Source organism: Platalea leucorodia (assembly GCF_965183815.1).
Source record: "Platalea leucorodia genome assembly, chromosome: W".
Lineage (NCBI taxonomy): Eukaryota > Metazoa > Chordata > Aves > Pelecaniformes > Threskiornithidae > Platalea > Platalea leucorodia.
In genome coordinates, this window is record NC_138859.1 from 14723727 (window position 1) to 14739681 (window position 15955).

Consider the following 15955-nt stretch of genomic DNA (forward strand, 5'->3'; position numbering starts at 1 on the left):
TGCACCCAGGTCCTTGAGCAAAAGCAAGCCCACAAATGTGTTTGCCTTTGCCTGAGGCAGGAGTAACCCAGACTGTCTTCCCCATCATATTTTTTAAGTGCACTACAGGGACTTTATCCCCCTCTACAGTACGTAAAAGTTCTGATTGGGCAGGGCCAGCTCGATTGGCAGATCCCCTAGTATTGACTAACCAGGTGGCCTTTGCTAAATGTGTATCCCAATGTCTGAATGTCCCACCACCCATTGCTCTCAGCGTAGTCTTTAACAGCCCATTGTATCGTTCGATTTTCCCGGAGGCTGGTGCGTGATACGGGATGTGATATACCCGCTCAGTGCCATGCCCTTTGGCCCAGGTGTCTATGAGGCTGTTTTGGAAATGAGTCCCATTATCTGACTCAATTCTTTCTGGGGTGCCATGTCGCCATAGGACTTGCTTTTCAAGGCCCAGGATAGTGTTCCGGGCGGTGGCATGGGGCACGGGATATGTTTCCAGCCATCTGGTGGTTGCTTCCACCATTGTAAGCACATGGTGCTTGCTTTTGGCGGGTTTGTGGGAGTGTGATATAATCAATCTGCCAGGCCTCCCCATACTGATATTTCAACCATCGTCCTCCATACCAGAGAGGCTTGAACTGCTTGGCTCGCTTGATTGCAGCACATGTGTCACATTCATGGATAACCTGTGCAATAGTGTCCATGGTCAAGTCCACCCCTCGATCACAAGCCCATTTGTATGTTGCATCTCTTCCTTGATGGCCTGAGGTGTCATGGGCCCACTGAGCTAGAAATAATTCACCCTTCTGTTGCCAGTCCAGATCCAGCTGAGCCACTTGAATCTTAGCAGCCTGATCCACCTGCTGGTTGTTTTGATGTTCTTCAGTGGCCTGACTCTTGGGTACGTGAGCATCTACGTGACGTACTTTTACAACCAGGTTCTCTGCCCGGGCAGCAATATCTTGCCACAATGCAGCAGCCCAGATGGGTTTGCCTCTGTGCTGCCAGTTGCTCTGCTTCCATTGCTGTAACCACCCCCACAGGGCATTTGCCACCATCCACGATTCAGTATAGAGATAGAACGCTGGCCACTTTTCTCATTCAGCAATATCCAAAGCCAGCTGGATGGCTTTCACCTCTGCAAACTGACTCGATTCACCGAGAAGTTTCTGCGACTTCTCGTATAGGACTCTGAAGGGAATGAGACACGGACTCCGCATATGAGTTCATGCGAAGACAAGCGAAGACCCTTTATTTTTACAATCTATCCCTTTTATAATATGATTTAGTGTTCACGAGCAAGCAAAACCCATTTCATTGGCTACTGTCTTTTGTCCACGCGTCTCTTCAGCGTTACTTATTGGTTCTTCAAGCTGGTGCACACGAATTCCTCTTTCAGGGATGTATCCAATCTCATCCTTATTTTTCTGCCTCTGAGTTTCACAAACTTGTTTGTAACAAGCCTCAAGGCCACAGCTGCATTCCTGCGAACCTGTAACAAGCCTCAAGGGCACAGCTGCATCTCGTCAAAGTAAAACACAATCTCACTTATTCCTACAAATCCCCCTTTTTGTTTTTCTATCACAAAAGCTTGTTTAATCATATTCTATAGCATTTTCTATACCCAAGACACTAGACAAGAAACTATCATTATTATAGTGCAAAATTTTAGTAACAAGAAAAAACCTATTTTGATTAGAGACATTATCCACCCGCCAATTCCCCAGCTTTTTAGTAAGTGATTCAGCCAATCAAATCCATCACTGACTTGTAATTTGCTAACTTCAAATCTTTGATTGCTTTACTGATTAATTTGGAGTTATCTAATAAATCATTCCCCATCAGTCTTCTCGGAGTTCAGTGTCTTCTGCTGTTCGTTCTTGTTATCCGATGCAAGAGCCGGTCTTATGCACCTTGCAGGTACCCACTTAGGTCCTACATCTGTTGAGACACAAGCATACCCTCGACCCCAAGTTAGTAGCCGATATGGCCCTTCCCAACACCCAGTATTTAAATTTTTCATCATTACCATCGCCTTCTCCTGTGATATATGTGCCATTCCCGACTCCATAGCTTTAAAATGTTTGACTATGGGTGTGACATCTTCATGTTGAAAGGGCAGCGATAAATGGTTTAGTACATATATAGCTTTTCCTAATCTGTTTTGGGGAGATTCCTGAGCTTCCCCCTCTTTTTGTTTTTGCAATAGAGTTTTTAAGGTTCTGTTTGCACGTTCTATAATAGCTTGCCCTGTGGGGGAATGGGGTATCCCTGTCTTATGAGTGATACCCCATGCGTGGAAAAATTTTTGTGTCGCATGGCTGACATATGCAGGGCCGTTATCTGTTTTTATTTCTTTTGGAATACCAAGCGCTGCAAAGGCAGCTCGGAAGTGGCTTTGTACGTGCCGGCTAGTTTCACCTGTCATTGCAGTGGCCCAGATTGCATGGGAGTAGGTATCTATGGAAACGTGAACATATCTCTGCCGACCAAAGTCGGGTACATGAGTCACGTCAGTTTGCCAGAGCTGAAGGGAGGAGAGTCCCCTAGGGTTTGTCGCAAACAATGGGCGGGATGGTTGTTGTTGACAGTCTGGACATGTTTGCACAACGAGTTTTGCATCCCCCATAGAGATTGCAAATTGTTTCACAAGAGCTTTGGCAGATTGGTAGAAAAATTGATGTGATAAGTGTGTTTGGTACTGGGGTATGTAATGCAATGTTCGTTAGGTAACCGGCTCGTGCGTTTCCTTCTGTAAAGAACCCGGGTAAGTTTGTATGGCTTCTAATGTGGATTACACAATAGGGATGTTTTCGTTGTTCTATTAAGAATAATAGCTCCTTAAACTTCAAAAACAAGGCTTCTTTCAGTATATGTTTTAGTTGTGCCCTTTCAATGCGTTGCACAACTCCTACAGCATATACTGAGTCTGATACAATATTTAGTGGAGTTAGAGGCCATTCTCTAAAAGCCATGGTAATGGCGTGCAACTCGATTAATTGAGGTGAACCCTCAATTTGTTCTATTTTGTGTTGCCATTGACCTTCTTTTTGCCATGTGATGACTGCTTTTCCTGTTTTCCCTGAGCCATCGGTGAACACCGTTTGACCCTTAACCGGTTGCCACTGGTATAGTGGCACCTCTTCAATTTTCACATTGTTGTAAAAGGTGAACATTTTATGGGGGGGGTGATGAGTATCAATTCTTCCACTAAACCCTGCTAAGGCCATTTGAAGTTCTAGACTATTTTGTAAGCACCAATCTAAGTAGTCCTTTACGACAGGAAGGACAATGAGATGAGGCTCTTCTCCAGCCATTTCTACAATTCGTTCTCTGCCCTTTTTTATCAAGGCGGCGAACATTTCGATACGAGTAGCCAGGGTTTTCGCAGGTTGATGTGGCAAAAACACCCATTCCAACATTATGAGAGGGTCTACTCCTTTGTTCTCCCATTGTCCGATGATTGCTAGAGGCTGTTGGTTTTGGTTGCAGATATATAATTGTATGGGTAAATTTTCAAGTCGTCGGTGACATTGTTGCAGTGAGAGTTTTTCATTTATGATTCTCAGTGCGTTTTTTGCTTCGGTCGTCCATTGGCGTGGTGCGTTAATATCGGTATCTCCTTTAAGTAGCTCAAATAAGGGTGTTAATGTGTAGTTATCGATACCACACTGCGCTCTAATCCAATTTATGTTTCCCAATAGTTTTTGTACATCATTCAAGGTTTTTATGTCTGCTGAAATGATCACATTTTGAGGTTGGATACTTTGTTGTAAGATTTTCCACCCAAGATATTTCCATGGTGCTTCCATTTGAATTTTTTCTGGTGCGATTTGCAGTCCTTTGCTTTGCAATGCATATTTTAAAACAGGTAGTGCTTCACGCACCATGGTGTTCGTGGGGCCTGCTAGTAAAATGTCGTCCATATAGTGATAGATATACATTTCCGGGAATTTTAGTCGTACAGGACGTATGGCTTTAGCCACATATGTTTGACAGATTGTTGGAGAATTCTTCATTCCTTGAGGCAGGACAGTCCAGTGGTATCTATCCATTGGCTCACCTCAGTTAATTTTTGGTACCGAAAATGCAAAATGCGGTGCATCCGTAGGATGTAGTGGGATAGTAAAGAAGCAGTCTTTTAAGTCTACTATGATTATGTCCCAATTTCGGGGTATCATTGTTGGCGAGGGCAAGCCGGGTTGGAGCGCTCCCATTTCTTCCATAGCTTCGTTTATTTGTCTCAAGTCATGTAGCAGTCACCATTTTCCACTCTTCTTTTTTATAACAAATACAGGAGAATTCCAGGGGCTGGTTGTAGGAGTGATATGTCCTTGTTGAAGTTGTTCTTTGACCAGTTCTTGAAGGGCAGCAACCTTCTCTTTGGGGAGCGGCCACTGATCTATCCAAATGGGTGTTTCTTTTTTCCAAATAAGTTTCATTGTCGGTCGCTCATCAATGGCCGCTACTGAAAATTTTCAGGGCAATTTAAGGTGAAGCCGCATTGGGACATTACATCTCGCCCCAACAGGCTCATGGGCAAATTTGTCATGTATGGCCGTACAGTAAATGTAGACCCTTCTTGGGTATTGATATTGAGCAGGTGGGTACTTTGAAAGGTTTGAGAAAGGCCGCCAACTCCAATCAAGCCCTCTGTGGGGGTGGCTAACGGCCAACTAAGTGGCCAGTCCTTAAGAGCTAAGACAGTAACATCGGCTCCAGTATCCATTAAGACTGATAGCTGGGTACAAGAAGGAGTTGCGCGTGGGTTATGTAATGTAACTGTAAGTGTCGGTCTTGTAGTGGCGATGTCTGTGGCCCAAAAAATCGCAGGAGGCCCTGTTGATCCGAATCCCGCGTTGTGCCGCGTGCGATTTTCAGCTCGCGGAACTGTAGCTTTAAACAGGATTAGTTGAGCGATTCTGGTTCCCTTAGGTATAAATACTGGGGGAGAAGGAGTCCAAACCATTGCTTGAATTTGCCCCTCATAGTCGGCATCAATTACTCCAGGCAAAACAAAACAGCCTGTTAAGGTGGTGCTTGATCTACCTAATAATAGTGCACTATATCCTTGTCCAATGGGTCCTTTCACGTTTAGCAGGGTTTTTTGCACATGGGATCCCCAAAGGGTAAGATCTGCTATTGTGGCGACATCCAGTCCGGCACTCCCTCTGGTCTGGGCGGCAAGGGTGCCCACGGGGACCATGTCTGTGAAGTTGCCGTCACTGTTGCAGAAACTGGCCTCTCGGCCAGCATTGCCCTTGGCCGGAAACCTGGCGTTGGCCGTCCTTTCGGTCCGGGAGGCGGTGAAGCTTGTGTCATCGCGCAGCTCCGCCCCGCGCTCCGCCTCCCGTTTCCCTGCCATGCTGGCAGGGGTTGTCCTTCTGCATTATATTTCGAGCGGCACTGGTTAGCCCAGTGCCACCATTTTCCGCATCGTGTACATAGGGTAGGGGGATTGGAAGCGGCACTTCGGCCGGCCCGCTGTGGGCAATCAGCAGCTAGGTGTCCAGTGGCATGACACCGATAGCATCGCCGTTCCCCGTCAGCACCCTTCCCAATGTTGAGGGCTGCAGCAACTGCTCCTGCCAGCGCGGCAGTATGATGTTCAATAGATCCGACTCGATTACAAGCCTCTATCATCTGCACCAGTGGGGCGTTTACAGGTAGCGCCTGCAGTAATTTTTTACAATCTGTATTTGCATTTTCCACTGCTAACTTTAGTATTAGGGCTTCTTTTGCCTCACGATTTTCAATTTGTTTATCCAATGCATCTCTTAACCTATCAATGAATTGCATATATGGTTCTTGGGTCCCCTGCCGAATACTAGTAAACGATTGCTCTGGCTTTCCCACTTCGGGCAGCCGCAACATCGCCTGAAGAGCTAACGCCGCGGATTGTCGAAGGATATTTGGGTCTAATCTAGCCTGCAACCGGGGATCCAGCAAAGGGTCAATACCCATCAGCTGGGGTATCCCTGCTCCGGCAAAGGGATCTCCATCCTGTCGTGTTAGATTGTTCAGGGCGGCTACCTCACAGTGTTCCCTCCATTTTTGCTCCCAGAGTAATCGCTGGGTCGGTGTTAAGATCATTGCAGCCACTTGTCGTGAGTCAAATGGGGTTAATAACTGTCCCGTCATAACATTTTCCAACAGTGATTGATTGAGAAAACGGCGCGTTTAATCCATATACCGTGACGGTTTTCCTTAATTCCTTAATCAGATCCCATTGAAAGGGGATCCATTCGTTTGGTCTATTATCTTGTACCCACACTGGGAACGTGAACCCCGCGGTTTCTCCATCTTTCACCGCTTCCCTATGGAGCTGCTCCCACCGCTTCCGGGGGTCGAAGGCTCGCTCAGACTGTGGTACAGCCTGCGGCGCGGGCGGCTGCATCGGACACAGGGGACAGGACGGAATGGATTTCATAGGAATGGAACTTGGGGGAGGCAGTCTGAGTCCTGTTCCCTTGTTTGTTTCACCCAAGCTCTCATTCTTTTCATTTTCCCCCAAGTCTATAAGAGCTTCCTTATCTTGGGGCTTGCTTTCACTCAGTTCATCACTCCTTATCTGCGCCACTTGAGTGACTGCGTTTTGTACTTTTTTTTCAGCTTGCCATGAGCGCAAGGTCTCAGTCACTAATCGCCAAGTGGTCATGATTTCGGTGGCGGTGGTGTCCCTTCTGGACGCCGCCTCCCAAATCGTCTCCCCTGCCTGTTCCCAAGTTTTCACATCAAATACTGTAGAGACTGTAGAGGGAGCCCCTTGCTTTTGTAAGAACTTCAGTAATAATTTTATTTCATATGCGTCATACTTCACTCCTCGTTTCGCTAATAGCTGCATTAAAAGTTTAACTATAGCTTCTTCTTCAGCTGATATGTTAGCTCCCATGATTACTGCCCAGCTGCTCACCTGTTTCTTAAGGTGATGTCCTGGGATTAAAGCCACGGTCCTGCCGTCAGCTTGAGTCGTTCAGCTGGGGTTCCCTCCGGACGCTACTTGCAGCGCTGCCTCCTCCGGATCACGTCGGGGTCACCATTTGAAGGGAATGAGACACTGACTCCGCATATGAGTTCAGGCGAAGACAAGCGAAGACCCTTTATTTTTACAATCTATCCCTTTTATAATATGATTTAGTGTTCACGAGCAAGCAAAACCCATTTCATTGGCTACTGTCTTTTGTCCACGCGTCTCTTCAGCGTTACTTATTGGTTCTTCAAGCTGGAGCACGCGAATTCCTCCTTCAGGGATGTATCCAATCTCATCCTTATTTTTCTGCCTCTGAGTTTCACAAACTTGTTTGTAACAAGCCTCAAGGCCACAGCTGCATTCCTGTGAACCTGTAACAAGCCTCAAGGCCACAGCTGCATCTCGTCAAAGTAAAACACAATCTCACTTATTCCTACAGGACTCCATACAGCAGCTTTCCACCTCTGATGCTTCCCCACAAGATGACAGGACCCATCACATTTTTTACATCTTGTCCTGCCCGGACTGGCCCAAGGGCTACTGTGTGAACGATCTCCTGTTTAATTTGATCAAAGGCTTGTTTGACAGAGGGAGAGGAGGTGCTCCAGGCACTGGAGCAGAGATTCCCCTGCAGCCTCTGGTGAAGACCGTGGTGAGGCAGGCTGTCCCCCTGCAGCCCATGGAGGTTAACGGTGGAGCAGATATCCACTCTGCAGCCCATGGAGGACCCCACACCAGAACAGGTGGATGTGCCTCAGAGAAGGCTGTGAATCCGTGGCGAGCCCGCACTGGATCAGGCTCCTGGCAGGAGCTGTGGCCTCGTGGAGAGGAGTCTGCGCTCCAGCAGTCCATTCCTGAAGGACTGCACCCCATGGAAAGGACCCACGCTGGAGCAATTCATGAAGAACTGCAGCCTGTGGGAAGGACCCATGTTGGACAAGTTTGTGGAGGACTGTCTCCTGTGGGAGGGACCCCACGCTGGAGCAGGGGAAGAGTGTGAGGAGGAATGAGCGGCAGAGACGTGTGGTGAACTGACCGCAACCCCCATTCCCCATCCCCCTGTGCTGCTCAGAGGGGGAAGGAGGTAGAGAATTTGGGAGTGAAGTTGAGCCCGGGAAGAAGGGAGGGGTGGGGGGAAGGTGTTTTAAGATTTAGTTTTTATTTTGCATTATCCTACTCTGATTTGATTGTTAGTAAATTAAATTAATTTCCCCAAGTCGAGTCTGTTTTTTGCCCGTGACAGTAACTGCTGAGTGATCTCTCCCTGTCCTTATCTCGACCCACGAGCCTTTCGTCATAGTTTCTTTCCCCTGCCCAGTTGAGGAGGGGGAGTGACAGAGCATCTTGGTAGGCACCTGGCATCCAGCCAAGGTCAACCCACCACAACACACTAGTGACTAAATGCAAAGACCTGCAAATTATGCTGCATGAAATCCTACAGTCCATACTGAACATGTGAAGCTCTGCTTAATTGGTTCCTAAAAGGGACTCTGGCAGCCTCACTGCCTTGCAGTTGACAGGGCTAGCACATTGGGATTCCACCATGAAACTCCAGAGGAGTCACATTTCAGACCAGTGATCTGTCAGACACTTCATACTAACAGTATCTACAGCATTTATATTAACATTCTTTTTAAACAGCTTTTCCATGGTTTCCAAATTGTTCATTTTAGCAGCATATTGAAATTCTCATCTGGAAATACTGTGGAAAAATTGTATTACTGAAAAAGTAGCCATAACAAACTTAAGGGATGATGATACTGTTCTTACCTTCTGTTCTTTGTCCTGATTTCATATGTTATGAGAATAATTTGCTTCTCATCATAGAAGTGTTCCAGGCTTACATTTTTTTTCCTCTAGAGACATCTGGCTGATGTTTCTAATTTCAACTTTTAAGTGCAAATAGAGGTAGACTTTTCACAGCATGGATCCCCATTACTTGGACTGCTCACAGGAACAAAAGTTCATTTATGAAGCTCTCGCCATCTAAATGCATGCCAAAGCATTTTATATGCATAACAGTGAACAGTACAAACTGCAGTATTTATTTCCTATTCTTGGAAAAGTTGCTCTGTTTTAAAACAGAACACACCACCAAAATACATAAAAATGTATAGCAGTAACCAAATGGCATGAACCAACTGAAAAAAACAAAAACACAGGAGTTTTACGGGGGGGGGGGGGGGGGGGGGGGGGGGGAAGGTATGTACTTGAACTCAGAATTTGTCCACAGTGCAGAATTTACTATTAAATTGGTGGCTTCCTTTAATGTCTCAACCCCGAAATGAACATTTGTTTGGTCAACTAAAGTAGCTGCAGTATGCATTTTGACACCTAATATTCAGTAACCTTGGAAAATAAAATGCCAGTGTCTGATAACTGGTTTAGCTAACTTAGAGGCAAGAGTATTTCTCTATCAGCATGTTTCTACCTTAACATTTAATTCAGCACTTGGAATAAATTAGGGTATCGGTTAAATCTATTGCAAAAATGTTAGTAGATATTTTTAATTTCCTATCATATCACACTCATGAAGTTAATCACTTAGATATCTTCTGTCTAGAATAGTTTGGCCTGAAAGCCACTTGTCCGATGATGTCACCAAAGAGGACAGCACTCTCTGTTGAACTAGAAACTGAAGCAACTATCTGTTCCCTAAAGGCCTCTCATGCAAGTTCGTCCTACTGCATTACATCTAAGTTCATTAACGTCTAATGAGAATACAGCTTGAGGCAGTATGACTGCAGAGCATACTAAAGAAAATCAGTATGGCATTCACTTAATTACATTTTACGTTACCCATGATCATAATCTTAATGGGAATAATCACAGTTGTACTGCACAAAACAAGCTAGAAATTGAACTGGACAGTTCCAGAGCTGTTTCCAGCTTTCCTATAACATTATCCAAGTACCTCAAACAACAGAAGCATCCTCCCAAAATTCTCTGGAAATCACAGAATATTACTTGATTGTTTTACAAAATGGGGACACAGACCAAAACCATAAGCAGTTGCAAATAAAAATGCACCCCTGGACTAAATATTTAAATAGTAATATTGCTGTAGCTATGATTGTTGCCTTAGCTTGCGAACATTAAAGGCAATACCCAGCTTTCACACCGAAACAGTCATGTTACTACAACTGAATGGTCACACCAGGTCAGGTCTAAGGTCTGTTTGCACCAATAGTCTGCCTCCAACGATGGCTGACAGAGGATGCTTTAGGAAGAGTATAAGAAGTGGACAAGGCTTAAGTGATGTTTTCCCAGAATACTTGTCCAGACTAATGAAAAAAAAAATTAACCAAAGTTATTGTTATGCATATAGCTAATCCTATTTCCTTGAATTCTCTGTGTCTAAAATGTGTTATTTCCAAGTTTTCAAACAAACTGTATGCAAAGAGCATTGTATTCAGCTTGCATCTGTGACAAGGAGTGTGGCTGACAGCAAAATCAGCATCGTGAACAGGGATCTTTGCAGAATAAATGCCTCACTCATACTTTTTGTAGTCTACATCCATAAAGAAGTACCTACCAGAGCTTTCCACTACCTTGATTTCAAACATGGGTAAACCAATGGTCACAAGATATCTTGCTCAAGGCAAATTTGTGGCAAATATGGAAACAAAACATGGGGCACCAATTAGCTGCAATTAGTTACAATTAGACCACATTAATTCCTACTGACTGCTGACGAACACTTGCACATGTATCTTACATGAAGATGTAAAGATAAACACTGTTGCATTTCAGGGCATTGAGGAATAATCCCAATAGTTTACTCGCACTGCCTTCAAGAAACAGTGATGTTTCTTTATTGCATCTGCATCAGCAAGGACAGTTTTGTTGTAGTTCTGACAAAGAATTCATGACTGATCTTTTCTCTCCTGTTCAGAAGTAATGAACAGTCTGTACGCTGTTTAAAAAGATGACCTTTTGCTCCACGCGTGATGTTTCTTAATAATCTCTCTCTCTTAAAATCTCTTAATTCAGGAATTAAGAACAGTAGCAACCCAGGCACACCACTGTGCTGACTTGCTGCACAACCTTTTGCTGCTTAAGCAAAATGATTTTTTCATGCATGAAATTACAGTATAGAGCTGTCAGACTACAGATTTATGGAAGCTTTATATCCAAACTGGGGTCTCTAGAATTTGGCACTCATAGAATCATAGAATATCTCAAGTTGGAAGGGACCCATAAGGGTCATCAAGTCCAACTCCCTGATCCTCGCAGGACTACCTAACACTAAACCATATGACTGAGCATCGTCCAGATGCTCCTTGAACTCTGACAGGCTTGGTGCCATGACCACTTCCCTGGGGAGACTGTTCTAGTGACTGACCACCCTCTCAGTGAAGGTTCTTCACAACCTTTTCCTAATGTCCAATCTGAACTTCCCCTGATGCAGCTTCATTCCATTTCCATGTGTCCTATCACTGGTCACCAGAGAGAGGAGATCAGCACCTCCTTGAGGAAGTTGTAGACTATGATGAGATCACCCCTCAGCCTTCTCTTCTCCAAGCTGAACAAGCCAAGTGACCTCAGCCACTCCTCATAAGTCTTGCCCTCGAGACCTTTCACCATCTTGGTCGCCCTCCTCTGGACACACTCTAATAGTTTGATGTCCTTCTTATACTGAGGCACCCAAAACTGCACACAGTACTCGAGGTGGAGCCCCACCAGTGCATTGTAGAGGGGGACAATCACCTCCCTTGAGTGGCTAGCTATGCTGTGCTTGATGCACCCCAGGACCCGGTTGGCCCTTTTGGCTGCCAGGGCACACTGTTGACTCATGTTCAACTTGCCATCCACCCAGACCCCCAGATCTCTTTCTGCAGGGCTGCTCTCCAGCCTCTCGTCCCCCAATTTGTATGTATAACCAGGATTACCCTGTCCCAGGTGGAGAATCCAGCACTTGCTCTTGTTAAATTTCATATGGTTGGTGATTGCCCAACTCCTTAGTCTATCCAGATCTCTCTGTAAGGCCTCTCTACCCTCGAGGGAGTCCACAGCTCCTCCTAGTTTAGTATCATCAGCAAACTTAATGTACATTGGATTCCTGTGTCCAGATCATTTAAAAAAACAAAGATCACTGGCCCTAAAATGCACTCCTTGCATTATTAGCAATCATTCTATTTTCAAGTAGAAGCAGCAGTCTATTATTTATTTGTGGCTGTTCTTTTTGGGTTGTTTTCCTTGACTTCATACAAAATGTTTGGCTTATTGCCCTACAGTTTATATTATAACTATATAATTATATTTATAACTATAAAATAGTTATATTTTATTTTCAATTTGGCTTTTGAGCTAACTAAAAGTAGTAATTCTATCAACTGATTTCCTTTGTAGACAGCCCTGCCTGCGCTGTGTTGAACATCCCAACATTTCTCCTCTCTTGGAAGGGAAAGGAAGTAAAAAGATACAGAAAAGTAAACCACTTTGTTGACCTGAAAACACAAAGTCCTCCTCAACAGAAACTCAAGCTTTGAGCTACCTTCAATTTTTCTTTCCTCATATTTAAGTCTTATTTTAGTGGTCTAAATCCATCTTTCAGTAATACCACAAATAAGGACGAATTCCAATGAAATCAATAAGCACACCAGAGGGTTCAGTACTCACAGACAGGATTGTAAGGCGTTTAAACAATAAATCTTTCCCTTTTTTCCCCTCTATTTTTAATTTCCTGTTGTGGTATCCACAAGATGAAATCTGTCATTATATTGAAAATAACATGGAAAAGAAACAGGAATTTGAATTGGCTGAAGAGCTCTAAGAAGGGAAAATACAAAAATACTAAAAACACTCAAATTCAAATAACAATAAAAATTATTTTTATTCTACACTTTCTAAAAATTGAGTCATATTAAATAGTTTGATAACATTTTAAATGTTTTCTCTATATTTTCGTTTGTTACTGTAAATAAAATGACTAGGGCACAGTAGATAACTTTGTTAAGTCACAATAATCTTTTTCTAAAATAATAGTTTATCAGTTCAAAGAATCATAGAATCATTTAGGCTGGAAAAGACCTTTGTTGAACCTCATACAATTGGCCTCGGCCCATCGATCCAGCCTGTCCAGATCCCTCTGTAGAGCCTTCCTACCCTCCAGCAGATCAACACTCCCGCCCAACTTGGTGTCATCTGCAAACTTACTGAGGGTGCACTCAATCCCCTCTTCCAGATCGTTGATAAAGATATTGAACAGAACTGGCCCCAAAACTGAGCCCTGGGGAACAACACTTGTGACTGGCTCCCAACTGGATTTGACTCCATTCACCACCGCTCTCTGGGCTCGGCCATCCAGCCAGTTTTTAACCCAGCAAAGAGTACGCCCGTCCAAGCCATGAGTAGCCAGTTTCTCCAGGAGAATGCTGTGGGAGACAGTGTCAAAGGCCTTACTAAAGTCCAAGTAGACAACATCCACATCTTTTCCCTCATCCACTAAGCGGGTCACCTTCTCATAGAAGGAGATCAGGTTAGTCAAGCAAGACCTACCTTTCATAAACCCATGCTGACTTGGCCTGATCCCCTGGTTGTCCTGTACATGCCGCATAGTGGCACTCAAGATTATCTGCTCCATGACCTTCCCTGGCACCGAGGTCAGGCTGACAGGCCTGTAGTTCCCTGGATCCTCCTTCTGACCCTTCTTGTAGATGGGCATCACATTAGCTAACTTCCCGTCAGCTGCGACCTCCCCGGTTGACCAGGACTGCTGGTAAATGATGGAAAGTGGCTTGGCGAGCTCCTCTGCCAGCTCCCTCAGTACCCTTGGGTGGATCCCATCTGGCCCCATAGACTTGTGGGCATTCAGGTGGAGGAGCAGGTCAGTGACTGTTACCACTTCGATAACTGGGGCTTCATTCTGCTTCCTATCTCCAGCTCCCAGCTCAGGGGCCTGAATACCCTGAGGATAACCAGTATGACTATTAAAGACTGAGGCAAAGAAGGCATTAAGTACCTCAGCCTTCTCATCCTTCGTGGCATAGTGCTGTGTTTTGGATTTAGGATGAGAATAATGTTGATAACACACTGATGTTTTAGTTGTTGCTAAGTAGTGCTTACACTAGTCAAGGACTTTTCAGCTTCCCATGCCCTGCCAGGTGCACAAGAAGCTGGGAGGGGGCACAGCCAGGACAGCTGACCCAGACTGGCCAAAGGGCTATTCCATACCATATGATGTCATGCTCAGTATATAAACTGAGGGGAGCTGGCTGGGAGGCAATGACTGCTGCTCAGGGATTGGCTGGGCCTTGGTCGGCAGGTGGTGAGCAATTGTATTGTGCATCACTTGCTTTGTATATTATTATTATTATCATTATCATTATCATTATCATTATCATTATCACTATTATTTTATTATTATTATCATCTTATTATTATTCGTATTCTTCTTTCAGTTATTAAACTATTCTTATCTCAACACACGAGTTTTCTCTCTTTTACCCTTCCGATTCTCTCCCCCATGCCACCAGGGGGAGTGAGCGAGTAGCTGTGTGGTGCTTAGTTGCTGGCTGGGGTTAAACCACAACAGTCCTTTTTGGCGCCCAACGTGGGGCACGGAGGGTTTGAGATAATAACAGATTAACCAGAGTGTACTAAGGAATTTGTATCTGTTAACAGTTGCCAGTCAGAATATTGAATCATCTCTTCTTGGTATTGGTCTACCTGATCTGCACCATGCTCTTGTTTTTGCAGTATGTGTTACAGTTTGGTGCTGGGTGTTGCAGTTTGCTGTGCTCTGCAGTGATTAGTGATGTTTTGCCTGGGAGATTTGTTATTAAAACACTGACCTTGAGCTTTATCTGGTATTTGGGTTTTGTACTGAAGCCATTACTGTACTTTGGGTACCACCTCATGGAGACAATTAGCAATTACACCTCTTCCTCTGAGAGGTTTTTTATGGAGGAAATACAGAATGGCACCTTCGCTGCCTTCTTCTATGATGTTTCCTCCTTCATTACAACAACTTTTTTGTATCTTGAACATCCTTGGGTAGTTAAGATATATCCATTGGTAGTTCTTGGGAATATTGTTTCGGTTTTGTCTAGGGTTAATAAGCAGTTTAAGAATATCATCCAGAGATCTGCCCCAAGGCTGGATAGTGTCATGGTTTAATCCCAGCTGGCAACTAAGCACCACACAGCTGCTCGCTCACCCTCTCCCTGCCGGTGGGACAGGGGAGAGAATCGGAAGGGTAAAAGTGAGAAAACTCACGGGATGAGATAATAACAGTTTAATAATTGAAGCAAAATAAAATACAATAATAATAATAGTGAAAAGGAACAAAAAAAAAAAAAGAACAAAGACCCAGGAAAAACAAATGATGCAGCTTCTTACCACCCACCGATCGATGCCTAGCCAGTCCCTGAGCAGCGGTCACTGCCCCCTGGCCAACTCCCCCCAGTTTATATACTGAGCATGAGGTCATACGGTATGGAATAGCCCTTTGGCCAGTCTGGGTCAGCTGTCCTGGCTGTGCTCCCTCCCAGCTTCTTGTGCACCTGGCAGAGCACAAGAAGCTAAAAAGTCCTTGACTAGTGTAAGCACTACTTAGCAAGAACCAAAACATCAGTGTGTTATCAACATTATTCTCATCCTAAATCTAAAACACAGCACTATACCAGCTACTAGGAAGAAAATTAACTCTATCCCAGCTGAAACCAGGACAAATGTCCATCCTTCCTGGACTCCTTTGCCCTTCAGGACTGCCTCCCAAGGGACTCTGTCAACCACGCCCCTAAACAGGCCAAAGTCTGCCCTCCTGAAGTCCAAGGTAGCAGTTCTGCTAACCCCCCTCCTTACTTCTCCGAGAATCGAAAACTATCATTTCATGATTGCTATGCCCAAGACAGCCTCCAACCATTATATCACCCACCAGTCCTTCTCTGTTCACAAACAACAGGTCCAGTGGGGTGCCTTCCCTAGTTGGCTCACTCACCAGCTGTGTCAGGAAATCATGGGAAAAACTACCTATTGAATCCAATA